The sequence below is a fragment of the Musa acuminata genome, chromosome BXJ3-9 (assembly GCF_036884655.1).
Source record: "Musa acuminata AAA Group cultivar baxijiao chromosome BXJ3-9, Cavendish_Baxijiao_AAA, whole genome shotgun sequence".
Lineage (NCBI taxonomy): Eukaryota > Viridiplantae > Streptophyta > Magnoliopsida > Zingiberales > Musaceae > Musa > Musa acuminata.
In genome coordinates, this window is record NC_088357.1 from 16,110,064 (window position 1) to 16,137,259 (window position 27,196).

The following is a 27,196-nucleotide window of genomic DNA, read 5'->3' on the forward strand; positions in this document are numbered from 1 at the left end:
CAAAACTTTGATCGAGACAATTAATCCTAAGCAATTAACTAAGTTGTCCGGCATGTCATTGGTCCCTCGACGCTTCGTCCGATTCTTCGGCGCATCGTCCTCTCCTGCGGCCTATTGCCCAATCGGTCAATTGAGTCCGTAACTCCGATATCCTTGGCACAATACCCGCTCTTCTTGGCCCGATGCCCAAGTCCACGGCCTGAAGCTTTCTGTCAATACGTCGACCGATCCATCGGCCCGACGTCCAATCTTCTAACATGTTCCTCCGGCACAACATGATTTTTCCTGCTTTAATTGTCTCATCCTAATCGAAGCATCCTGCGTCACTCAAAACGCAGATTAAAATATAAACACATATCAAGTGGTTTTATCATCAAAATACGAGATTCAACAATCTCCCCCTTTTTGATGATGACAACCACTTGATGACGGAGTTAACCTTAACTCCCGGAGTTTAAAAAACTCCCGGAGTTTAAAAAACTCCCCCTATCAATATGCCATATTGATAGAACCTTGAATTCAAACTGAATTCAAGTCATTACAATGTTCATCATGAATACTTGCAACACATCATCATGAACTTATACATAGACTTATGCATTAACATGTCATGTCATCAACATACTTCTCCCCCTTTATCATCAACAAAAAGGAGAAGTACAACTATTCTTTGTGTTTGTAATATAAGTTCAACTCATTGCATGAAAAACATAATATTAAATTTTTATCATCATGCAATCTAGCAATTTAGAGATGTTTAAGAAAGCAACTCTTGCTTCTTGAAATATGCAAGTTTTACAAGCTAGCAAATTCAAAGATATGCAAGTTGGCATATTGAGATAGGCACGATAGCACATTTTTGCATTTTCTTGATGTTTCAAGCTAGCAATTCTTGATGATGTTCAAGATAGCAATTTCTTCTCTTTTGAGAAGTATAATTTTTGCTTTTTTCTTGAATTGTGCATGCTAGTTATCTCCCCCTTAGTCATTGTCAAAAAGAAGGGAATACCCTTTCTAAAGAAGGGAAGACCCTTTATGTCAATTTCTAAATCATGACAAAGGTGAGTAATCATTCTTATTTCAAAATTCTATAATTGAGATAAACCTTCAATTCAAATTAAGGCAATTTTAATCATGATTCATATCATATGCAATACATAACATAAAAAGCATAAGTATTGCATGAATCAATTTAGCAACAAATCGTAGCATTTCATCACATGGCAATATATCAAGTAAAATTACGATGCAAGTTCTTGATATCTTAACATGATGCAAACATGGCATATGGCAATCATAGCATTAATTCATATATTTCTTATTCAAATAGGACACTCATAGTATCAATTCATATATTTCTCCCCCTTTGTTATCAACAAAAGGAGAAGTAGCTCTAGCTATTTTAAAAGATATGCAAGTTTTTGTAACATGAAGCTAGATTTTCATCACAACATATAAGCACAAAAGCATAGCAAGATTCTTAAGTTCAATCATGGCAATTCAACACTTGCTTCTTGTGCAAGATTGAACTTTGCTTTTCTTTGCATGTTCTAACTAGCAAAAGCTTTCTCCCCTTTGTTTTTGTCGAAAAGAAGGGAAGAGTACAAGCTAGCCAACATTTGCCTTGAGCTAGCAATCTTTCTCCCCCTATGTCATTACCGAAAAGAAGGGAGAAATCAATGGCCAAAAAATTTTAATCATTATACAGGCCATATTGCAAAATCATGTCATGATATCAAGAAAATTCAAGAAGGACATGATTCATTCGACAAATCCTTTTAATAGAGCAAAAGAATTATACAACCAAGGATCATGATTAAAATATATCAATATCATAGATCAAGTCATGATTCGTGATTCATGATTCATCATAAAGCAAATTAATTTTCAGTCATCACATAAGGCATTTAAAGAATTTTTGAAATATAGGAGAATGATTAATTTAAGCATGCAATGTTTCAATCAAATTCAAGTCATGAATACCAATACTTTCATATTGTGAGTATTAATTCATGAATACCAAAAGATATTATTTGTGATTCCAATTTTGCAAGATCAAGATTATGATTTAGATAAAACTCATTCAAATCAAATCGTTAACTTGAAACTCATAATCAAGTCATCAAAATCAATTTCGAGATTCACAAAATATCATGAAATTATTAATCTCGATCAGATGGGAAAAGTATTTTTTAAGTGATTCTTTTTCATCTAAGCATGCCATAGTCTTTATATGCCAAATCAAGATAAGCATGAATGTTCAAGACGTAAAGGCAAAATCTTATAAAACAACTCATCAAGCAAGATTTTAAACATCCATTTTTAAGTCATATAAAGAGTAAGTCAAGGATTCAATTATCTCATGTCATGAATTCCAATTGGCATCTCAAAATATCAACATCACATTAAAAAGATATTTCAAAAAATATATCAATAAGTGATTCATTTGTATCATTTCATTCGTTTAGAAGATTCTCCTCTTTGGTAAATAAATGTAGGAGAACAAAATGAATTAAGGAGATGTAACATGATTGAAGCATTGAACATGATTCATATTTAAAATGTGTCTCATGTCATAAGTATGAATCAAGCATTTGTAAAATCCGAAATCATCCTCAAAGTCACATTCAATAAATTCATTCATGACAAGCATAGATTTATTGAAAATACGATAAGATAGAGGATCACATTTTATTTTTATAAATTTTTATTCATGTAATTTGCTTCTTATAAGCATGCCTTTACTTTTAATAAAACAAGTGTCAACATTTAAGACGGAAAGGTAAAAAACAAATCATCAAGCATGATTCCATGATAACATCCTTTTAATATCTTGATATTCATCATCAAGTATGATTTCAAAAAGTATGTTAAAGAGAAATCATTAAGACCAAATGCATGATACACTCATTTATTTTCAAAATATTCATCATGTTTATTTTCATGAGATTCACAAGATTGGTAAAATAAATTCATTAATCTCAATAGGATAGAAAATTATTTCCATTTCATACAATTGATTTCATGTGAGGGTATTCAAGTCTTTTATGAAAACATGTATCATCATTTAAAATCGAAACATAAGTTTCGTCATGAAGCCATCAAGACCAAACACATCATGATATCACATCTATCATCAAAAGACTATCAAGAAATTCTTACATAGATGTACATGCACTATGTCATATTAATATGTCATGAGAATGTCATCTTAATTCGTCGTAGAAATGATTAGGCCAAAAATATATTAATCTAAAATGAGAGTTTCAAATCAACATTTACTTCAAAAACTTGCATGACATAAAATCATCAAGATATACATGCATGGATTAATCCTAAGCATTATCACATATCATATTATCATCCCTAATATTAAATACATAATTCAACATTTCCAAACATAACATGCATGAAACCTTAGCAATATACTTTTCATGATCAAATTTTTAATTTTTCAAAGATGCTAAAAAGAAAAACATGATATAATTTTTGAAAAATAATTTATTTATTTCCTATTCCTACTATCTAAATTAAGCACTATGAAGGACTTCAAGTAATTTCAAACTAATTCAAGAGAGTTAAGTTACTTACCTTGTAGTCGAAGCCCGTCAAAGTCCAATTCACCGTTTCACCTTTGGAAGTTCTTGATTCATCATTGGTTGCCTTCCTCTTCTTTGGCCTCTTCCTCTGTTCAAGTTCATTGTTTATTTTAGATTTTTGTTTAATAAACTTATTAAGATTTAGCATTCGAAGTTCAAGTTCATCATTGTCCTCATCACTTGAGTCATCGCTCAAGTGGTATTCATTTGTCCTGGGTTCCAAATCCTTCCTGTTCTTTGGAATGTTGTTTTATTCATCATGTGCATTGTGCACCATTTCATATGTCATCAACGAACCAATTAGTTCTTCAAGTAGTAAGTTGTTTAGGTTTTTAGCTTCTTGTATTGCAGTTACTTTTGAATCCCACTTCTTAGAAAGAGAACGCAGAATCTTGTTTACGAGTTCAAAATCCGAAAAACATTTGCCAAGAGCTCTTAAACCATTGATGACATCCGTAAAACAGGTGTACATGTCACCAATGGTTTCGCTTGGCTTCATTTGAAAAAGTTCGAAATAATGCATCAAAAAGTTGATTTTGGACTCTTTCACTCGGCTAGTGCCTTCATGAGTGAACTCAAGAGTTCTCCAAATATCAAAAGCCGAATCACACATCGAAACGCAATTAAATTCATTTTTGTCAAGTGCACAAAACAAGGCATTCATAGCCTTTGCGTTTAAAGAAAAATACTTCTTCTCCAAATCTGATCATTCGTTCATCGGTTTAGAGGGAAGTTGAAAACCATTTTCAATAATATTCCATAAATCCAAATTCATAGAAATCAAGAAAACTCTCATTCGAGTTTTTCAATAAGTGTAGTCCAATCCGTTAAACAACAGTGGACGACCAACCGAAAAACCCTCTTTAAAGCCATGAAGAGCCATTTCTCGGGTGTAAATCCAAAATGAGAAACTACATTTGTACGTTGAAATCCAATTCCGACGTAAAAGTCATTTCATGCAGATAATAACTTTGAAAGCTTACAGAAATATATTTGAAGTAAAGTAAGGAAGGCAGTTTGCAGTTAAGATAGAAATCAGAATGTAAGCGCAAACTGAAATATGATGTTCGTACGATAAAACCGATTTCCATCTTAACGCTGATTCGGAAAATACTTAACTAAGAAACACATTTGTAAATGAACAAAAGGCAGTAAGCTACTGAGGAGGTTTACAGTAAAGATAAGATGCTCAAAGTAAATGCAAACCAGAGAAGATGAGAGTTTATAGTGGTTCGGTCAATTGTGACCTACATCCACTACTTCGATTCCTCTTCCATCGAGGCCACCGGCATCCACTAACGATCTTCCTTTACTAGGCGAAGATCAATCTCCTTCTTACACCTCTTTTTTCCTTTTACTGGGTTTAGGAGACAACCCTTACAAGCACTCACTCTCCTCTCTTAAACAGAATTCTAACACTTAAGCTAGAGGAGGGAAATTCTAGAGATTACAGCAGCGTTTTCTCTCTTTTAATCTCTCTGTGCTTATATATTTTACCCAGGGATGGGAGGGGTATTTATAGGCTCCAAACCAGTTCGAATTCCGAGCTCAAAACTGTCATCTCTCGGAATTCCGGGGTCTGGCGGTTGCACCGCCTGGTAGAGCTCGGAGACTAAGACTCTAGGTGGTGTCACCGCTTGTCAGGGGCGGTTGCACCGCTTGGCAGAGCTCGGAGACTGAGCCTCTGGGCGGTGCCACTACTTGACAGGGGCGGTTGCACCGCCCAGTCTCGCTCGGAGACTGAGCCCTAGCGGTGCCACCGCTTGTCAGGGGCAGTTGCACCGTCCAGTCTCGCTCGGAGACTAAGCCCAAGCGGTGCCACCGCTTGCTTGGGGCGGTTGCACCGCCCAGCTTTCCTGGGAGACCCTTTCCTAGGCGATGCCACCGCCGACCCTAGCGGTGCCACCGCCTAGTAGGAATTCTAGTCCGAATGGGTCGATCCATTCGGCCCAATTTGGGTCTGTCAAGGGCCCAATTGCCCCTAGATTAAGTTAATGGGATCATCTCTCATTCCTAACTTAATCTACATGTTAACTATGACAATTCTTAAGACATTTACTACAGCTTGCTCCGGTGCGTCAATCGCTTCTTCCGGCGAGCTTCCAGTGAACTTCCGGCGAACATCCGACGAACCTCCAGTGATGCTCCGACGGACTTCCAGCAAACTCGTGGACTTGCGACGATCCCCTTGGCGAGTTCCGATGAGCTTCTTTTGGCAAGCTCTTGGACTTCTCGGATTTGTTCCCGTAGAACCTCCGATGACCGTCCGGACTTCCGTTGAGCTCTCGAACTCCCAACGTGATCATAGTCTTTGACTCCGACTCAACTCCTGCTGTATGTCTTACTTTCATCGTAGTTAATCCTGCACACTTAAAACAAAACTTCGATCGAGACAATTAATCCTAAGCAATTAACTAAGTTGTCCAACATGTCATTGGTCCCTCGACGCTTCGTCCGATTCTTCCGTGCATCGTCCTCTCCTGCGGCCTATTGCCCAATCGGCTAGTTGACTCTGCAACTCCGATATCCTTGGCGCAATACCCGCTCTTCTTGGCCCGATGCCCAAGTCCACGGCCTGAAGCCTTCTGTCGATACGTCGACCGATCCATCGGCCCGACGTCCAATCTTCTGACATATTCCTCCAGCACAACATGATTTTTCCTGCTTTAATTGTCTCATCTTGATCGAAGCATCCTGTGTCACTCAAAATGCAGATTAAAATATAAACACATATCAAGTGGTTTCATCATCAAAATACGAGATTCAACAGTACTCATATAGGGTATCATTGGTATCTTAAGTCTAAGGATCAAATACACAATTAGGACCACGGAATCACAGTCTGACGATGAGGTATCATTAACTATTCAATATTCCGTGAATAGATTATTAAGTGAATTTATTCTTCAATAAGCAGTTGCATTGTATCACTAATATCCTCACACAAGCAGCTATGAGACTAATTGTCTCTTTCATAGAGATGAGTATATAATACACAAGTCTCTCCGGTTATCTCGATATCCTTCTCAAGTAATCTATAACCGAAAATATTTAGAGTCTATGTTTATAAACGAATTGGTCTCATTATTATAATCTCATCGTGATCCAATTCTCTATTGAAATCATAATATATCAATCAAATAATATAAAATAAAAAAATATAATAATAATAATAATAATAATAATATGTCACATATATTATCACTCACGTGATTGACTTACGAAACACCTATAATTAGCATATTAATCATGAAAACTCTCTCAACACCCAGACTCCTTAACCCATTTATAGCTAATCCCTCTCTTATCTTGTCCTCGCTACATAGAGATGGAACGGACTCTTCCTCCCCGTCCATTCCCTATTTGAGTTTCTCGCATCCCTAAGTTACTTCCACCGCTACTCCACCTCAATGCCTTAGTGGATCATTTGGCTACTACCTTTCATAGAGTGATCGAGGAAGGTAAGCTGGCCGAAGATAATCCAAGATCGATGATTAAACTCTGTAGTTACAGTGTTTTATTCCCTTGGGAGGGCCTCACTTTAGAAGAAGGATCCATCTAGTAATGTCATTCCCACCTCACTTTTCCTGAAACAAAAAAACAAAAAGTAAAAAACTACAGTGGTTTTGGAGACCTCATGTATGGAGGAGCCTACAGTCTCCTCTGCCCCACCTCCCTCTTTTTGTTAGCTCTATGTCTTGCACAATACTTTCTTGGAAATACATATGAGCTGTCAAACCTCAGTTTTGCATAATTTTACTTCATATCAAAACTTCTAATTTGAACCTCATCATCCTGTTGGAGACTCATCTGCTTGAATAGAAAAGCCTCTTCTTTTAGCGAAAGCTCATAATAAAATAAACTGGATCAGTACTTTCTCGACTATAGAAGGATGTTCTAAAGGTATTCTGGTGGCGTGGAAGGACCATGCTCTCAAAGCCTCAGTGTTGTTCACAAACATGCAAGCTATCAACTTGATCTTGCAGATTCCAGGTAATGTCCCTTGTCTCCTCACTACTACTATATATGCTAGTACCGCTTCTTATGTTCATAAGTCTCTCTAATCTCTTCCTTCTCATATCGACACTTTTTGTGATTTCATGGCTTATTTGTGATAACATGGACATTATTGTTTGTCCTAGTGACAAGCTCCACGATAGCTCTTTTGTTTTTTCCCATTCGGTTTCAGACTTTAAAATTTTTATTTTTTTATAGTGGTTTGGCTGACACTGAATTCTTTGGTAATTGTTTTACTTGGTGCAACAATCAATTTGAGAAAGATCATATTTTTGCTCACCTTGATAATTTTTTTTAATAATTATTGGGATTCTATTTTTAGCATGACTTCTGTTTTGCATCCCCATGCATTGCCTATGACCACTTGCCAATGGTTATTAAACTTAGTCACTTTTCTAATCAAAAAATTTCTAAACTTAGTATTAAGATTGAAGTCCATTGGTTTAAACTTGAAGACTTTTTCAAGTTGGTTGAAAACTTTTACTCCTCTACTAAGTCGACTGGACTCACCCTGTTGGGCTTCCCCCCTCACTTATTAATCTTAATAAAACCATTTCTAACTGGGCCAAATCTAACATGAACTTGGACCTCAACATCAAATTTACCACCAAGGCTATTGTTGCTCGAGGACAAAGATACGAATGGCCTGCTCTTTGATGATAAATTTACCTTCCTTCTCTGTGATTACAATTACAATAAAATTACTATTTTGAATAGACAACTCAACCTCAAATGATGAGTTAGAGATAAAGTGTAATGGAACCTTAAAGGTGACAAGAACTCTAAATTCTTTCATCAAATTATCAATTCCAAATGCAAAAAAAAAAAAAATCTATCATATTAAAATAGACAACAATATAGAGTTTCATGATTTTCCTAATTTACTTACTCGATTTGCCCTCTGGTACAATAATCTCTAGAACAATTTCCCTTAGCCCTCTTTTACTAAGTATACTGGTTACCTGATTTTATCTAATTTTCATAACTTTAAATAGAGAAACCTTAACCAACCTTTTTCTTTTCTTAAGATTTGGAATACTATTAACCGGATGGGTCATGAAAAAACCACATGGCTAGATAGTTATAATATTGAGTTTAACCTTAAATTTTGGGGAATGAGTCGAATTCAATCTGAATTTGACAGCATTTACTACACTATCACTCTTCCCTTGGTTGGGGTAAGACCTAATTAGTGTTCATCCCTAAAAAACCTAATATTTTTTGTTGGTAACCTTATGCAATGTTCTATGTAAGATCCTTGCAAAGGTTTTGACCAAATAGACTTAGGATGAAGATTAGCCCCTTAATCAACAACAATTTATTTTCATCAAATGAATGATGATTCATGAAAATATTTTTATTGTATGAAACGAATTTATTCCGTAAGCAACTCTAAAGGGAAGCACCTCTTATTCTTAAACTTAACCTAGAGAATGCCTTTGACTTAATATCTTGTTCTGCTATCCTCCTTCCCCGTCAATTTAATAGTTGGATCAAAACATACATCTCCTCTCCCATCTTTTCTAGTCCTATCAATAGTTCAAAAGTGAAAGAGGTATCAAACAAGGTGATCCTCTTTTACCACACTTGTTCATTATTATGCAACAAATCATCTGAACTCTTATTTCCCAAGCTATTAACAAGAGCAAAATCACACCTTTCAACCTCAAAGGTACCAAAGTCTTTCATTTTATTTTTAAAGATGATTTACTCCTAGCTTTTAGGTCCAATCCCAAATCTTGTACTCACATCATGATCATTCTCAAAACCTTAAAAATCTTACCAATCTCAAAATAAATCTAAACAAATCTAACATTTACTTCCCAAAACACTATCTCGTCAAAACACATTATCTATGCTACCATTATCTATGCTACCTTTGGTATTGTCAAGGGAAGCTAGCCTTTTAAATATCTCAAAACTTACCTTTCCAAAGGCAAACTAGGAGATCAATACCAACACTCACTGGTGGACAAATTCATATCCAGGATTCAAAGCTAGTACTAAGGATTATTGTCGCAAACTAGTAAAATCATTTTGATTAACTCAATCATCAACTCTACCTACTAATATCTTGCTAAACTCTTGGATATTTAACAAGGTCCTCAAAAGAATCTTTACCATTGAGTAAGGATTTTCTTTAGAACGGCAATCCTAATAATCACAATATGCACCTTATTAGTTAGAAAAACTTAATTGTTTAAAGAGTATAGGAGTCTTGGCATTAAAGATTTCACCATAGCCAAATGATCAATATATTCCAAAAGACTAACCCTTATCTTTAACAAAGATGACTACCTTTAGATCAAGATTTTCATCTTGAAGTATAAGCCCCTACACTCCTAGATGGGCCAGACCTAGAATAAAATTTTCAAACTTCCTATACAAATTTCACCTTATCTCACTCTTTCAAGAATAGCTTCAAGAAACTTAATAGTTTTAGCTTGTCTATAGACTATTAGGATGACCTATGATTCGATAATACTCTAGTTCTTAATTCATCCCAGCTCTCTAAACTTTGTTTCATGATTGAACTCTATTTTATGACTCATTAGTAAATAGAATCTATACCATTCACCTCTCTTATGTCCAATGATGATATATAAGTTTAGGTGCTCACCCTTTTTGAAAGCACCTCAATAAGTAGCAATAAGTAGCAATAAGTAGCGCTTACACATGCTTAAACAAAAGACTGAATAAAGACTAAATCCTATGGAGGGGAATTGGCTAAAAGGTAGATTTGGTGGCATCTAAGGTTAAATTTTTTTAATGAAAATTTCTTTGGCAATACTTACCACTTATTCTTGGTTATGTTGCACACTACATTGTCAATTTGAATATTATTTTATTTTTAAAATGGATTATGATTCCCTCCCCTCATATCTTCTTCTCTTGTCGAATTGTCATATGTTTTTTTGAACCTTCTCCAGTCCAAACTCTCTCATCACTTTAAGCAATTCAATGCTTAGCACCAAGGAGCCTAACTGGAGGAAGGCTTTGATCTTGACAAATCATCCTCTGCCTTACTCCTTTATATTATTGCCATCGATTTTTGGTTCCTTTGAAACAATAGAAACAATGTCAAGCATCACATCAGTTTGGCTAATTCTTTCTCCTTGATTCTTTGTGTTACTTGATTTAAACTTGATCAAAGTTAAGGAATAAAAGGACTATACGATCACTTGATAAAGCTGTAAGCTGTAATTCAAACCTTGGACCAACCTCCTTTAGCTCAACAGACCTAGGACCACCATATTTTTCATATACATGATGCCTAGGTCAAATGATATAAGAAAATAAAATGTCAACATAAAATGCTAAGATTATGATCAAATAAATATGAAGACTTTATAATGATCGTATACTCTAACTCCATCATAGCACAGTATAAGTTATCTACCAAAAATGTATTTCAAGTAGAGGTCAAATAATTACTTGGGATTTTTGTTCATGACAAGCAATAGATACCTATAACATCTAATGATAAAAAAATAAATATTGCAAGATCCTTATTTCCTTTTAGGAGTGAACTAAAATCACAATTAGCAAAAGCAAGCCAATATTGTGGATAAATACTTTAATGCAAAGTTCATGTTGGTTACTAAGATATTGATGTTGAAATGTAGTAGTTTTGTGTGATAGATCTGAAATCTAGTGGATATTGAGAAGAGGTGGCATATTAGATTATAAGTGGCAGTGAAGCATTGATAGCTATAGAGTTATGAGAGATAGATTTTAGATTTTAGATACATTAAAAATCATGGCATTAATCAAAGTTCGTCTTATCAATCCATACTAGTGTACCAATTAACCATTAATATGGTATATACTAAATCATACTAATGTACCAATATGCAATATGGTGGGGTGCTCAGAGCGGGTGGGGATGTTTAGTTGAGGCGTAGGTTTCATTGGACCCTCATGGTAGACTAGGGAGCTTAGATAGGACAAAGGCTTCTCTTTCAGGTAGGATGTAGAGTTGATGATAACAAAGACATAGGTGAGAAAGCAAGTGAGAAAAAAAAAAAAAGTAAATGAGAAACAAGGTTTGGACAGGGTAGGATGTATTGATGAGAAAAAAATCCTCCCTAAATTCATTAAGAAAAAGTATTCAAAAGACTTCACGATGCCTCTGCTCTCGAGCAATAAGAAGTCTTAAGTCCAACACACAAACACCGTATATAATAGAATTAAAAAAATAAAAAAGACATGGCTAGAAACATGTCTAACACATGTCCAATCATATCAATGATGAATCTGTATTCGATATATGTTAGATGTGATACACCATTCAAACCATAACGCCCGTGCTTCCGTGCCTTCAGATATTCGATTAATTTAGCTAATTATTCTAGATTTGTAAAGGGTCCAATAGATCCAATCTAATATAACTCGAGAGACTTTAATCAACTTAGTCTAAAAAAGCATCACAATATCATCATGGCACACTCAAGCGGATACACTTGCATATGCATATGCATGCGTAACTTTATAACAATGCAACTCATATAATGCTAAATAAATAAAAGAAGATTTGGGATAGTTCCTAATCCTATACATCTATCATTCTCTATAATAGTATTTTCTTTATTAAGAGTATATGGTTTATACCCTATACCTTCTTTTTATTAGGATCATGAATGACACTAAGAGGGGGGGTGAATTAATATTTTTATAAAACTTTCGATGAATCAAAAATTTCATTTGATAAACCCTATATCGAAAATACATTTAACATAAAAGAGTGTAAAATGGATTGTATAGCCAAATATGTAAGCAATATAAAGAGAAAGCAGAATAGAAATGACAAAAAAGAGATCACACTGGATTTATAGTTGGTTCAGTCAACGTGACTTACGTCTACTCCCGATTCCTCCTCCGTTGAGGCCATCCGTGTCCATTAATAGTCTTCCTTCAATAGACAAAGACTAACTACCCTCTTACAACCTTTTTCTCCTTTTCACAGATTTAGGAGATAACCGTTACAACCACTCAACCCTCCCTTAAACAGAAATTACACCTTTAGAGAAGAGGAGGGAAACTCTTAGATTACAATAGCGTTTTTCCCAGTTTATGTTCTCAGTACTGAGTAGGAATAAGTGGGGTTTTTATAGGTCACAAATGGCTTGATAAAGTGGAGCCAAAATGTAAATCCCTGAGATTTTGGGGTACTAGCAATACCACCACCAATACTAGGTGGTACCATCGCTTGTTAGTTCTGACACTGGGTGGTACCACTATCTAGTTTGACTATACTATCGTTTAACGGACTGAAATTATGTGGTGTCACCGCTCAGTTTAGTGGTACCACCACCTGACACAGTTTGGGAGACTATGTCTAGGCGATACTACCGCTCATTCTGACGGTACCATCACCTGACATAGTTTGGGAGACTGTATTTGGATGGTACCACTACTAGACCCTACTATAAGACATTGAATGGGCTAAACAACAAACCTAATTTAGCCTTGATTCAAGTCCAATTAGTCCCTAATTGAGTTGGCATTGTTTCATCCCAATACTAGCTCAATTAGACCTAAACTAGCTCGATCTAGACAAATTATTACAAAGCATGAATCATATGTTATTCGACATGTCATTGATTCTTCCAACGCTTCGTCCGATCCTTTGGTGCATCGTCCTCTCCTTCGACATATTGTGCAATCGACATGTTGACTCCCGCAACTTTTGATCTCCTTAGCACAATGTATGATCTTTCGGCTTGATGCCCGAACTCACAGCATAAAGTCCTTCTGCTGGTATGTCGACCGATCCTTCGACCTGACGTTCAATCTCCTGATATGTTCAACTCTGGCCTAACGTCTGGTTCCTTTTGATTCAATTAATTTATCTCTCCTTGATCAAAGCTAGTCTTGCATCACTCAAAACGTAGATTAAATCATAAACTTATCAATTAATTTTCTCATCAAAATTTGAGATTTAACAATCTCTCTCTTTTTTATGATGACAATCAATTAATGACAAAATTTAAACTAAACTCCCCCTATCAATATGTCATATTGATATAAACTTTAAATTCAGAAAATCATGACTATTTCATCATTGAATACATCATGAATATTAAAAGAACCAATTAATCACATCATATGCATCTTAAAATCATGAGTATTTCATGCATAATCAAAGTACATCATGCATGATCATCATCATAATGTTTCCCCCTTTGTCATCAACAAAAAAGAGAAGTACAACTAGCAAGTTTTCAAGCTAGCAATTTAGCAAAATTTACATCACTTTAGAACATGCAAGCTAACAAGTTGGCAAGTGTTACTTCTCCTTGAAGTATGAAGGATAGCAAGTTTTGCTTCTCTTGAGATGAGTAAGCTAGCACTTTTCTCTTGAGATGTGTAAGATAGCAAGTTTCTACTTCTTTGAAATGTGTAAGCTAGCAATTCTTGCTTTCTTTTACAATATGCAATTTTGTAAGTTTTACTTCTTAAGATGAGCAAAATAGCACTTTTGCTTAAGATTGTAAGCTAGCAATTTTTTTTTCTTTTGTAATATGCAAATTAGTAATCTTTCTCCCCCTTTGTCATTGTCCAAATGAAGGGAATAATATAATATTATAAATATTTTTTCTTTACATCAATTTCTAAATATGACATAAGGTATACAAACAATTGTAAATATATTAAAAGATATATATATATATATATATATATATATATATATATATATATATATATATATCAAAGATCATGAAGAATCAAGTCATGATTCATTTTGATAAGTTTCTTCTTTTATAAATAGCAAAAAGAAATTTTAAGAGATCAAATACTAGATAATCTTTAAAGAAAATTTGAAGTCATGAATTTTGAGAAATCAAGAAAAAAATCATGATTCATAAATATTCTCTTTAACAAAAGAAAATATAGGAGAACAACGACCTTGATTCATAAAAGATATCAAGTATCAAATTTCAAGAAATTAAGAATTTAACATGCCTAAGTTTAATATTCAAGCTAGCACTTTTTGCTTTCTTTTGCATTAATGTTCTAATCATAACATAAATACAAAGGAGTCATATGAAAATCATAACATGAAAGTTATTAATACGAAAGATCAAGAAGGGTCAATTTGTAAATACTAAAATATATAATTCATTTTGACAAATCTCCTTTTTAGTGAAAGAGGGAATAAAAAATGATTCATAAAAAAAATCTAATTTATAATTTTGAGAAATCAAAAGAGAAATCATGATTCATTTGGATAATTCTTTTTAATAAAATGAAAAAATTATAGTGAACGATTTTGATTTATATAAAAATCTCAAGTTATAATTATCAAAATATCAAGATCATGATTTGAATAATAATTCATTCAAATTCATATCATCAAAATCACAGCATATCTTTGACTTTTATGTCAAATAAAAATATATATTAATATTTAAAAACTAAAAAATAAGTTTCATCACAAAAATCATCAAGATAAACATTTAAGCATTCATAAAATTTTTTTTATTTGATATGCAAGCATTAGATTCAAATTTATATCACTTATTACATAAATACTTAATGAGTTATATCTACTTACATAGAATCTTCAAACAAAAGATTAGATTTGTTAATAATCGTTTTAATTCCAATGATCTTTCTTTTATTATTGTTTGTTGTAGTAATATTTTTTTTTTCTTTAGTGAATCTAACTTATTGCATTTAGTGTAAGGAGTTAACATGTAATTGTCATGCTCATTTTTTATTTTTTTAAAATCACTAAAAAGAGAAGTATGATCCCCCTTTTTTTATATTTTATATACTAATTTAAAAACAACTAATGAAATGCATCAAGTAATTTCATAGTAAAATAAAGGGGTTTTAATTAAGTCACTTACCTCATTGTCAAAAGTCACCAAGGCGTAGTTCACAACTTTGTCTTTGTTGTTTAGCCCCTCATCTTCGGATGCACTCATTTCATCCCAAGTCATTTTAAGTATTTTTTTCTTCTTTGGTAGCTTATTCTTTTTAAGTTCATTTTTATTCTTTGATTCATGTTTTAAGAATATTTTAAGCTTTATTGTTAAGAGTTCAAAGTCATCATCACTTGAGCTTTTGCTCGAGTGGTCTTCATTTATTCTAAGTGTCAAATCCTTCATATTCTTTAGAAGGTTGTTCTCAAGTTTATCATGTTTGATATAAATCATTTCATAAATCATTAAAGACCCAATAAGTTCTTCAAGAAGGAATTGTTCAAGTCCTTTATCTCTTGTATTATCATCACTTTCAGATCCCAACGAAAGGGATCTTAGTATTTTGTTAACAAGTTCAAAATTAAAAAAACTTTTACCAAGTTCTTTCAAATCATTAACGACATCTGCAAAATGGGTGTACATGTCTCTAATGGTTTCGCTTGGTTTTATTCGAAATAATTCAAAATTATACATTAAAAGATTAATTTTTATTCTTTAATTTTACTTGTGCCTTCTTGTTTGATTTCAAGAGTGTGTCAAATATCATATACAATTTCACAGGTTAAAATATAATTAAACTTATTTTTATCTAAAGCATAAAACAAAGTATTCATAGCTTTTGCATTTAGCGAAAATAATTTTTTCTCAAAATCATTCCATTCATTCATAGGTTTAAAAGGGTGTTAAAAATTATATTCGATAATATTCCATAAATCAAAGTTTAAAGAAAGTAAGAAAACTCTTATTCATGTTTTTCAATACATATACTCCGTCATATTGAACATAGGAGGATGAGTGATAGAAAGACCCTCTTAAAAGTCGAAAAAACTTATCTCTCTTAGGTGTTAAACTAAACAGAGAGGAACTTGGCTCTGATACCAACTGTTAGGATCGTGAATGACACTAAGAGGGGGGGGTGAATTAGTGCTTTCGTAAAACTTCCGATGATTCAAAAATTTCATTTGATAAACCCCGTATAGGAAATGCGTTTAACATAAAAGGGTGTAAAATGAATTGTCTAACTAAATTACTAAGCAATATAAAGAGAAAGTAGAATAAAAATATCAAAGAATAAATCACACCAGATTTATAGTGGTTCGGTTATTGTGACCTACGTCCACTCCCGATTCCTCCTCCGTTGAGGCCACCGGCATCCACTAACGATCTTTATTGTGACCAACTACCCCCTTACATCCCTTTTCTTCTTTTCACAAGTTTGAGATAACCTTTACAACCACTCAACCCTCCTTTAAACAAAAATTACACTTTTAGAGAAGATGAGGAGAACTCTCAAGATTACAATAGCATTTTCTCCAATTTATGTTCTTAGTTCATGTGTTCACTGAGCAGGGATGAGTGGGGTTTTTATAAGCCGCAAATGGCTTCAAAAAGTGAATCCAAAATTCAAATCCTTAAGATTTCGAGGTATTAGTGGTACCACCGCTTATCAATTCTGACATTGGATGGTACCACCGTCCAGTCTAGTAATACTATCACTTAACACACTAATATTGGGCAATACCATTGCCCAGTTTGGTAATACCACCACCTGACATAATTTAGGAGACTATGTCTGAGCGATACCACCACTCAGTCTGGTGGTACCACTGATTAACACAGTTTGGGAGACTGTTTGGGTGGTACCATTACCTAGTTTGAGTGGTACCACCGTCAGACCTTGCTATAAGACATTGAATGGGCCAAACAACAAGCCCAATTCAGCCCTGATTCAAGCCCTATTGGCCCCTAATTGAGTTGGTATTGTTTCACCCCAATACCAACTCAATTAGACCTAAACTAACTTAAGATAGATAAATTATTACAAAGCATGAATCATATATTATCCGGCATATCATTGGTTCTTCTAGCACTTCATCTGATCCTTCAACGCATCGTCCTCTCCTTCAACGTAGGCATGTTGACTGTAATCACCAATAATTTCTCCCTTAACATAAATTAATTACTATAAATGATGTATTGTTTTATTATTAACTTCTATGTTTGTGCACTATAGTTAAGAAAATGATTAAATTTGATTTCCTTAACATGTTAATAAGTTAGAAATTCTATTAATCAATTAAATTATTAATTGATTTATTTCTTAATGAGTGATTTGATTTTTTGGAAGTAAATAGTTTACATTCCATTTTGGTGTGTGAAGTATAAGAAATAAATATTATATTTCTCTCTTTGTGTATGAAAAGAAAATAAAATAAATTAAAAATAAGAATTAAATTATTACTTACCTTCTAGGGATATCACATCTTCTCTATATAAAGGAGACTACTCCTCCCTCATTCTTCATCGAGCTTAAGAATAGAAGAATTGAGACGAGGACTTTCCGAGGAGACGATATCGAGGAAGCCGAAGAGAGGTATGATCTTTTTTTTTAATTAGCTTTGATTTATATTTTGAAATCTTGATGTTAAGATTGTTATAATTTTATAATGCATAATGATATTTTAATTTTAAAATTTCATGATTAGTAAATAATAATAATTGATTTGTGATGTTAGAATGATTATTTGATTTATATTGATCTGCTTAAGTGAATTTTAATATTGATTTAAGTATTAAAATTTTTATTTTTGAATTAGCATAATAGTTCTAATTTATTTAATTAGATATATCTATGTTTTAAGAATTATGTGTAAAATTCTATAATATAATTAGTTTCAAATTAAGATCATGAATTTAAATTTTTAGTTAATAGATTTGAGTTATCCTTTAATAATTTTAAATATTAAAATTTTATTTCATAAGAGGAGTCTAATTGGGGTCTGACTTGAGTTAGGTTGATCTATCAGATCGGATCAACTTAGCTCATATGGTCATGTACGTCCTAGCCTATGTGACTGAGCATGACCTAGTCCATGTGGTAAGGTATGACCCAACCACGTGGCCAGGCATGAGCCAGCTTATGCGGCTAGGTACAACCCAACTCATGTGTCAGATATGATCCCAACTCATGTTGTTAGATGCATCGTTGCTCCTCTATCTAGCCCGTTGTAACTCAACTCAACCTATTACTTGGAATAGGCATGTGCAGCACATATGATCCATCCAAGACTCACGTGGGCTAGTTTGGTTTGAGTTAGCACTATAAGACATAGTCTAATTTCTTTCTTCTTTATTGGTTTGAGCTCATAATTAACTAAATCAAACAGGTTTAATCGGTTAAAGCCAGTTTAGGGTGATTCCAAACTAACTTGACTAGTTGAAACCTACTTGACTTAATTGAAATCAATCAAATCTAAATTAGACCAGTCTAGGATACTTCTAGATTGGTTCTATAAGGATTTGAGATTGGTTTCGTTTAAGTTATAATCAAATTGAGTTTGGTTTAAGTTAATTGAGCTATTCCAATTAGAGTTTTGGTTGATTGAGGACTATTGAAAAATTGATGTTTCATATCTTTATGATTTAATGAATTTAAAGGATTTATCTAAAGATATCATTTAAAAATGATTATTGATTTTCTACTTTTTCTCGAGTTTATGATATTAATATGAATGTTACCATGTAGTAGATGTGACTATGCTAGTAGTTCATATTGGAAGTGTAACCTGTGAAAGGAGCTGCGAGCCCATCATAGTGCAGAGCCACTAATGAACATAGTCTAGCAAATTTACATTAAGTATGACCTCTCATAATATTTAACCATATTGATTTTTTAATGCATGCATGAGTGAATAGATGAGTATAAATGAATAACCATAGATATTTAAGTGTCGAGGGCAGTATGGTGATTCCTTTCAAGGATTAGTGAGCCATTATATGTGATGGTTATACATTCCTCCGTTGTTGGGAGGAACACTCCATCTGCTATTGGGAGTATGATATGGAGTCTCTTCATCCGCTGTTGGGAGGAATCCATCCCGTGAAATATACCTCTCCATCTATTGTTGGGAGAGTGCACCATCGGGTGATATACGCCTTTGTTATTATATATGTGTTGCATGTGACTGATACATGATTTTATTTATTATGTAAGAAATTATTATCGTTTTTCTTATGCATTAATTTTATGATGAATCGATATATTATCATTTCTTATAGAATTATTGATATTTATTTTTATTTCATGAATATTGAAGATTATTATTATGATTTTTTTAAGGTTCCTGCTAGTATGTGTAGTTGCTAATATATTTTTATCTTATATTTATTTTCAGAGTAATCTACTACTTTGTAATAGATCTGAAGCTTGGGTGAGAGAGACTTTGACTCTACTAAGAAATGTAGTTTTTTTTCTAATTAATAGAATATTTACTATTGTAAAGATAAGAATTTAAATTCAAAGACGAAAAAAAAAAGGAAATTTATTATGTAAATTATGAATAATAAATTACTAATTTATTATTCTTTTTATAAATCTGGGTTATGACATTGATTCTCGCAACTTTCGATAGCGCAATGTCCAATCCTTCGGCCTAATGCCCAAACTCACGGGATGAAATTCTTCGAAGTTAGTACTGTATCACTCAAAATACAGATTAGATCACAAACTCCTCAATTAATTTTATCATTAAAATATGAGATCGAACGAACTTTTATCTCCCAACATATTTTACATGCCCAAGGATGAAAGTGACAAATTCAAATGCGATCATTGCAACAAAAAGAAACAAATAAATTTTCACATACTTTTTTATCCCCGTGTGATGGCTTCGCCATTTCTACTCATTCCCCTCCTACTCCCATCTTTTTCTCCTATTGAAATTTTGAAATCAACTAAAATAGGATAACTCCATACTTAAATCAATTGTAGTCATTTTCAACGTTTGCTAACTATACTACGAAGAAATTGATCCAAATTGGATCAATCTTGCCTGTGATATCAATATCCAAGTATATGATAATAAAATCGGCCAATGCCACAAACTATGCCTAAAACCTTAGAACTAATTGACCACTAAAGTCAAAGACATTAACTTATCCAGATTCTGATGTCTTTCCATTTCCACACATAGTTCCCAGCTTTATAATAAAGAACAAAAGATAGGACATGAATTGACCACCAACCAAGCATCAAACTCCTTTTAGCAAATAAATTAAGCTACACAAAAACAAAAAAATTAGGCATATCTTACTCGTAAAATTGTCAAGAATTGGGTGTGGATAAGCCTCCGACACTGTTCCCACTACGTTTTTTTCCATAATATCATGCCTCGTCACCTGAAAGATAATAATAAAATATATGAGTGTGTCAACAATCTTCAAATATCTAGAAAAGAAAAGTACTTGTACATACCACATTGAGCAAGCCAAAGTATGCAGTTGGAGCAAATGACAAATGGCAAACAATCAACCATCTGGTTCACCCCGATGTTCATGCACGACAAGATTCAATAATTTCCGAGATCACCTATGACAAAGAAAACAGCTATGCCAAAGATTTCATTAGTGGTGCAGCCCATCGGGATACACAACTATCAAGTAGCAGGGCATACCAAACAGGAAAAGCTAACATATTACATAAGCAGTGTGGAAGAGAAGGAACATAAGAGTTGGTACATGCATGAATAAACACACAAATCTGTGCAACCACAAAGTGGACATTCTCTAATGAAATTAAAATGTTAATATAAAGATGTCTAGGTCGAAGGATTTATAAGATTTTAAGCATTACTGTAATCCATCCAAACAACAACACCAAGACTACAAAAGTAAATGTGCTGATCCATGACAACCTACACTTATACAGACTCAACTTGCTGAGGGGTAATAGGGTTTGATTAAGCTTGAGTAAGCTTGCCTATAAGGCAAAGACTACAAATTCAAGCCTACAAAATTGGGCAAGAATTATCTAAATCATTAGCTTTGCCATTAATAAAGTAATAGTACCACAATGTATTCAGAAAAGAACAAAAAACACACCTGACCACCACGATTCATTCTTGTTGAGTTGGGAAAGACAAATTTTAGTTCCTACAAGAACAACAATACCAAGTTAAACTTTCAGATATATGATTAGTACTTTAACAAAACCACAAAAATATGCAGCTACTTACTTTGACAAACTGAGGAAGAGGTTTTGGCTTGGATTACGAGATGTTGTCACCAAAAATCTTTGGATCCTTTTCTGATGCTGTGGCGTACTCATCGTCGACGTGCGTTCTTGGTACTACTAGGCAAAGACAAAGACAAAACAACGAGAGCTTTGAACGACCACACACTTAAAGAAGTATTCTAAATAGATGAGTGATAGACCAAAAAAATGAAAAAACACCAAGAAAGATAAAAGAAAACATATTACCTGCAGTGTATTGGAGAGAACAGGGATCGCAGCTGAAAGCTAGGATAAACACAGAATTGTCTTCTTGTCAAGCAGCAATAGCAGTGCAGATTAAGAGCCTCGTTTCTCTTGATTTGGAAGGGAAATCTTCCAAAGATGTATTGCGTCGAACTCCTGCCTTACTCCCGGACGCTGCTGAAGCTTGGATACTCTCTTTATGGTGGAAATTGAAAATATGTGAGGAGCTGTTCAGCACATTACTCGGTGGAATCAGCCAAATAGCACTGTCTTGCGGAGGCTAGCTCTTGAGAGTGTTGCACATTCGTCTGAAGCCCCTTGTCCTGACGGCTTGTGCTCGGTTTGCTTCTAGTTTCTTTTTTTTGTTTTTTGGATGTGGATATTGATCTTCCTATCATACACCAAGTTGTGAACAGATATCATTCGCTTTTGAAGTTTGCTCTTCGGAACAAGCTGGTGTGTTAAGAAATAATCATGGAACTATGTGAGTCCTTTCCGCTAGAACATAGTTGTTCTTCTAAAATTTCATTAATTTTTATTGTATTGGACACCTTATTATCTTATTATTGATAGCAGATAAGATTTTTCTAACTGTACGAAGAAATTTCTCTATTCTATTGAAGGAAATCCTCTCCCTTAATCCCCTATAAATAAGGGGAGAATAGTAAAACAACTTCTTTAATAATTCTTCTTATCTTTTATTCTTTCCAATAGTTATGGGAGAATTACTTGAGGTTATTAGATTGCTGAGGCACCATCATATTTTATAAGCTCATTGATTTTTTAGCTAGAATAAACAATATACACTAAAAATTTTCACATATGTAATGAATGATAGAGCTATGTAATTTGTCGTCTAATGTAAAATGTTCTTTTTATTACTATCTCATCATTGAGCTTTTAGCCACCATGCCATATCTCATTTCGGTATCATCTGAGTTTTTCTTTGTTTAACCAATTTATGTTGGATTCTCACAAAGCATATGTTATATTGCAGGATGGAAAAAAAAACAGGCTGTTCCTGTTGTGCAGCTCAATCGTATATGTCTTCTTTCTGACTTGAGCTCATCCATTAAAAAGTGGGAAGTTATAGACATGATATTGCCCCTCTTCTTTGAGAGTCTTGAAGAAGGTGATGCTTCTGCTCCATGTTTATTGCGTCTCCGAGTATGAACCCTTGCCTCTTAAGAATGTATATGCTAGTGAATAATGCTATTTGTCTTTTTTGCGCTTTGCTTAGTATTTGATATATCATTTCAATTGCTTCTGTGGTAACTATTGTCATCCATATTGTGGCAATCAAGTTCAACTGTTTTCATAAATGTTTCAGCCACTTGATGCGGTTCTCGCATGGCTTGTTTGGGTTTTGATTAGTCTTATCGTGAGACAATAGTTCTAGTGACCAGAAACTATTTAGATGAACTCAAGAATGTCGGATTGGAAGAAAGCAAAACACTGCCCCCAAGAAACTACTACAGAGCGTGTAGAAGTATGTGTTTAGGTGTTTCTTTGTAGTTTGGACTACATATTATGTGCTATTTTGCAGGCTTGTAACTTCTCATAGTTTTGCTAACTTCTTCAGTTTATATTTTAGAGACTCCCTGCAGGGTTTCTTCTGGTTGCCTCTCGTCTTAGTAGCTCAAAACTGAGGTCTGATTACCGCCAATAGGCTATGGTCTTCATGCTCGGATGTGGCAGTGGCTGCTGAATCAAAAAGTGGAACGTAGAGTGCTGATGGGTGTCAGGCTTTTATGTCAACCTTATTGCACTGCACGCCTATCTGCATCCCATGTCTTGTTAGGGCCTTGACGCCTGAGCAGCCACCTGATTGTGTTTGGTATTGCTGATTAATATGGATGATACAGAGACTATTGAGCGAGCACCGGGTGCTGGCGTGGCGTGGAGTGCCGTCTTAGATCATAGCAGCCTTGGGAATGTTTGGACTTTGGAGTTTTGGTTACTTAAAAAGGATCATCTGGAGTTCTTTTCCGTTTGACTCTTTTCTTCCTTTTTCTCAGTATAATGCTTTCGGATTTGCAGGAGTGGTGCTGATTTCTTGGGGCCATTATTGCCTGCAGTTGTCGAAATTTGCTTTGAGTTTGATCCTGCAGCCAATGTTGAAGTAAGTACAACGGTCACGTATTATGAGATCAATGGTCTTCCTCTTCTTTTTCTAGAAAGTGAAAAGTCTTTCCAAGTCTAAAATAACTATATATTTTGCCTTATTTTGTAGTAATGATTCTGATATATATAAATATATATATATATATATATATATATGCCACATTTTCTCATGTATGCATTACATAATTAGCTTCGGTATTAAATATGCAGCGTCCATCCCTTTCCAAGACAAACTGATTTGATGCCTGAGTGCTACCTTTTCTAATGTACCTGGGATAATCTCTACCTTTGATGTAATCGATAAGTTTCCCTTCTGTACTACTTTGTGTTTTTTAGGTTCGCAACTACTTAAAACTTTTTTTAATCTACAAGACTAGTAGATAGGTTTCTGACTAGTCTAAATCCAAAACGTCAAAACCATGATTTTCTTTTTTTGATAATAGACACGTATGTCATAGATTGTTAGTGTTAAAAGAGATAAAAGAAAAAAAATTATTGAAGAAGCTATATTGCATTTACATGTTCTCTCCCTATTTATACAGGTTGAGAGGAAAGATTTTCCTCAAAAGAATAGAGAAATTTTTTCATATAATTAAAAAAAATCTTGAGCTAAATATACTGTACAACCCATTATGACAGTGGTAATAAAATAGCTGCTGTTTTAAGAGAGCTGCTTTTTTTTGCTGCATTAGGACAGGAAGAGTTAAGGTAGAGTACAATTTCAGGTTTAAGTGAAATTTTATGCTGAAAAATTAATTAATTTATTTATTTTCTTTCTGCTTGTTCAAAGTGCTCCTGTTATGTTATGGTTGGGTTTTATGAGTTTGATTTGTGAAAATGAGAAGTTTAACACATCATAAACAATCTGTATTAATGCCATCTGAATTCTTCTTTGCATAATAGGTGTTAGAGCGACATGTCTTCTTGGAGTTGCTTTTTTGGAGATATTACGGTTTAGTTGTAATGGTGGTGTACTCTGTGTTGACTCCTCTTTAACTACATTAAGAAGTGCATTCGGTTATGTGTTCGAGTATCTACTTACTCCAAACTTGGTGCCACCAGTGTTTCAATGCTTAACTTGCCTGTAATTGTATATAGATCTTTTGAAGCGGCAGTGTCACGGCTGGTAAGCTTTTGCACCTTTTTTTTATACACACTTTTCTTTTAAATTTTGCTCAAAATAATTTTTTCTTCATATTTATTTTATTCTAATTATTTCTCAACCATGGATGTAGATATTAACAAAGGAGATCTTAGATTCTCATACTTAAGTAAAACGTTTGAGGAACTCTCTTGTCCATCTCTGTGAATCATATCAGATGTATAAGCAATGAACACCACCAATTCTGTAGTATAGTTTTAATTATCAAATGGAATGACTTCACATGCAAATATTTTTGGGAACCGAGGCTGAGGCTTCCCATCACACATACTGAAACTCTTGCCTTGCAGTTTCATGTCATAGCATCAAAGTTATTTTTTCTGTACATGTGCCCTTAATTCATTTTGCTCTTTTCTTTTTTGCAAAATTAGACGCTTGGATATGCAGTCAAATCTGATTCGCACTTCAATTATACTTGAACTTATATTGCTAAAAACAGCATCCAATAATTAACCCTCTCTTAGGCACTTAAATTCGTTTCCTGATGACAGAATGCTCTAAAGTTTCCTGATGACAGAATGCTCTAAAGCATGAAAGTTTTGTGCTACTTAATTCTGACCCAGTTCCGTGAGATTATAGTTTGACCTGTTTTAAGTGAAGGTGAAAGCTTTTGAGATCATATCTAATACATAAATGTAGAAAGTTATATTAATATCATAAAGATAAGAAAAGTAGAAAACTAATAATCATTTTCAAATCACATCTTCAAATAAAATATTTAAATTCATCGAATGCATAAAACATCAATCTCTCAATTGTCTTCGATCAACTGAAACTCTAATTAGAATAGCTCAATTAACTTAAACCAAATTTAATTCGATTATGATCTAAGCATTTAAGGTTGATTCTGTTAAACCAAATCTAACAGAATCAACCTTAAATGCTTATAGAATCAGTTTGGAATCACTCTAGACTAGTCTAATTTAGATTTGATTGATCTCGATTATATCAAATAGGTTTGAACTAGTCAAGTTAGTCGGGAATCACCCTAAACTGGCTTTAACCAATCAAACCTATTTGATTTAGTCAATTAACAAGCTCAAACCAATAGAGAGTGAGGAAATTGGACTATATCATATAGTGCTAACCTAAATCAAACCAACACACCTGAGTCTTGGACAGGTCATATACGTTGCATATGTCTGTTCTAAATAATAGGTTGAGTTGAGGTACAACGGGTTATACAAAAGAAGCAATGATATGTCTAATGCCAATCGCATAGTCGGGTAAGCTTAACTTCATGAACTAGGCTAAGCCTCACTTATAAGTTGGGTTAAGCCTTACCATTGAACTAAGTTATTCTTGGCTCATGAGTTGGTCGTACCTAGACACATGAGTTGGGGTCGTATCTGACCATATAGATTGGGTCGTACCTAGTTGCATGAGCTGGCTCATGCTTGGCCACATGGTTGGATCATACCTTACCATATGGTTGGGTTATACATGGCCATATGAATTGGATTGTACCTAACCACATGAGTTGACCCATGCCTTACCACATAGTTTGGTCGTACCTTACCACATGGGTTAGGTTATACATGGCCATATGAACTGGATTGTACCTAACTACATTGATTGAGTCATGCCTGGCCATATAGGTTAGGTCATACCTTACCATATGGGTTGGCTCTTACCAACCACATAGACTAGGTCATGTCGAGTCACATGGGCTAGGTTGTACTTAGCCACATGGGCTAGGTCGTGAACACATAGGCTGAGTCAATTCGATTTGATAGATCAACTTGACTCATGTCAAAACCCAATTAAACTCCTCTTATCAAATTAGATTTCAATATCTAAAATTATTAAAGAATAACTTAAATCTATTAATTAAAAATTTTAATTCACGATCTTAAATTTAAAACTAATTACGTTATAGAAGTTCACACATAATTCTTGAAATATAGATATATCTAATTAAAATAAATTAGAACTATTATGTTAATCTAAAAATAAGAATTTTAATAATTAAATCAATATTAAAATTTACTTAAGCTTAAGAGATCAATATAAATCAAATAATCATTCTAACATTATAAATCAATTATCATTATTTACTAATCATAAAATTTTAAAATTAAAACATCTTTATGCATCATAAAATTAT

The 27,196-nt window shown here is 33.8% G+C and overlaps 1 long non-coding RNA gene across 3 annotated transcripts; it reads left to right on the forward strand.

Moving 5' to 3' along the window:
* The first annotated feature begins 21,812 nt into the window (after positions 1-21,812).
* Positions 21,813-24,960, forward strand: LOC135648845 (uncharacterized). Of its 3 annotated transcripts, none has more exons than XR_010501109.1 (4): positions 21,813-22,287; positions 22,801-23,292; positions 23,398-23,925; positions 24,831-24,960. It is a non-coding gene; the product is annotated as an uncharacterized LOC135648845 (long non-coding RNA). The 3 variants fall into 3 exon arrangements; XR_010501108.1 differs by having other exon boundaries at positions 22,801-22,935; positions 23,134-23,925; XR_010501107.1 differs by having other exon boundaries at positions 22,801-23,925.
* Positions 24,961-27,196: the final 2,236 nt, after the last annotated feature.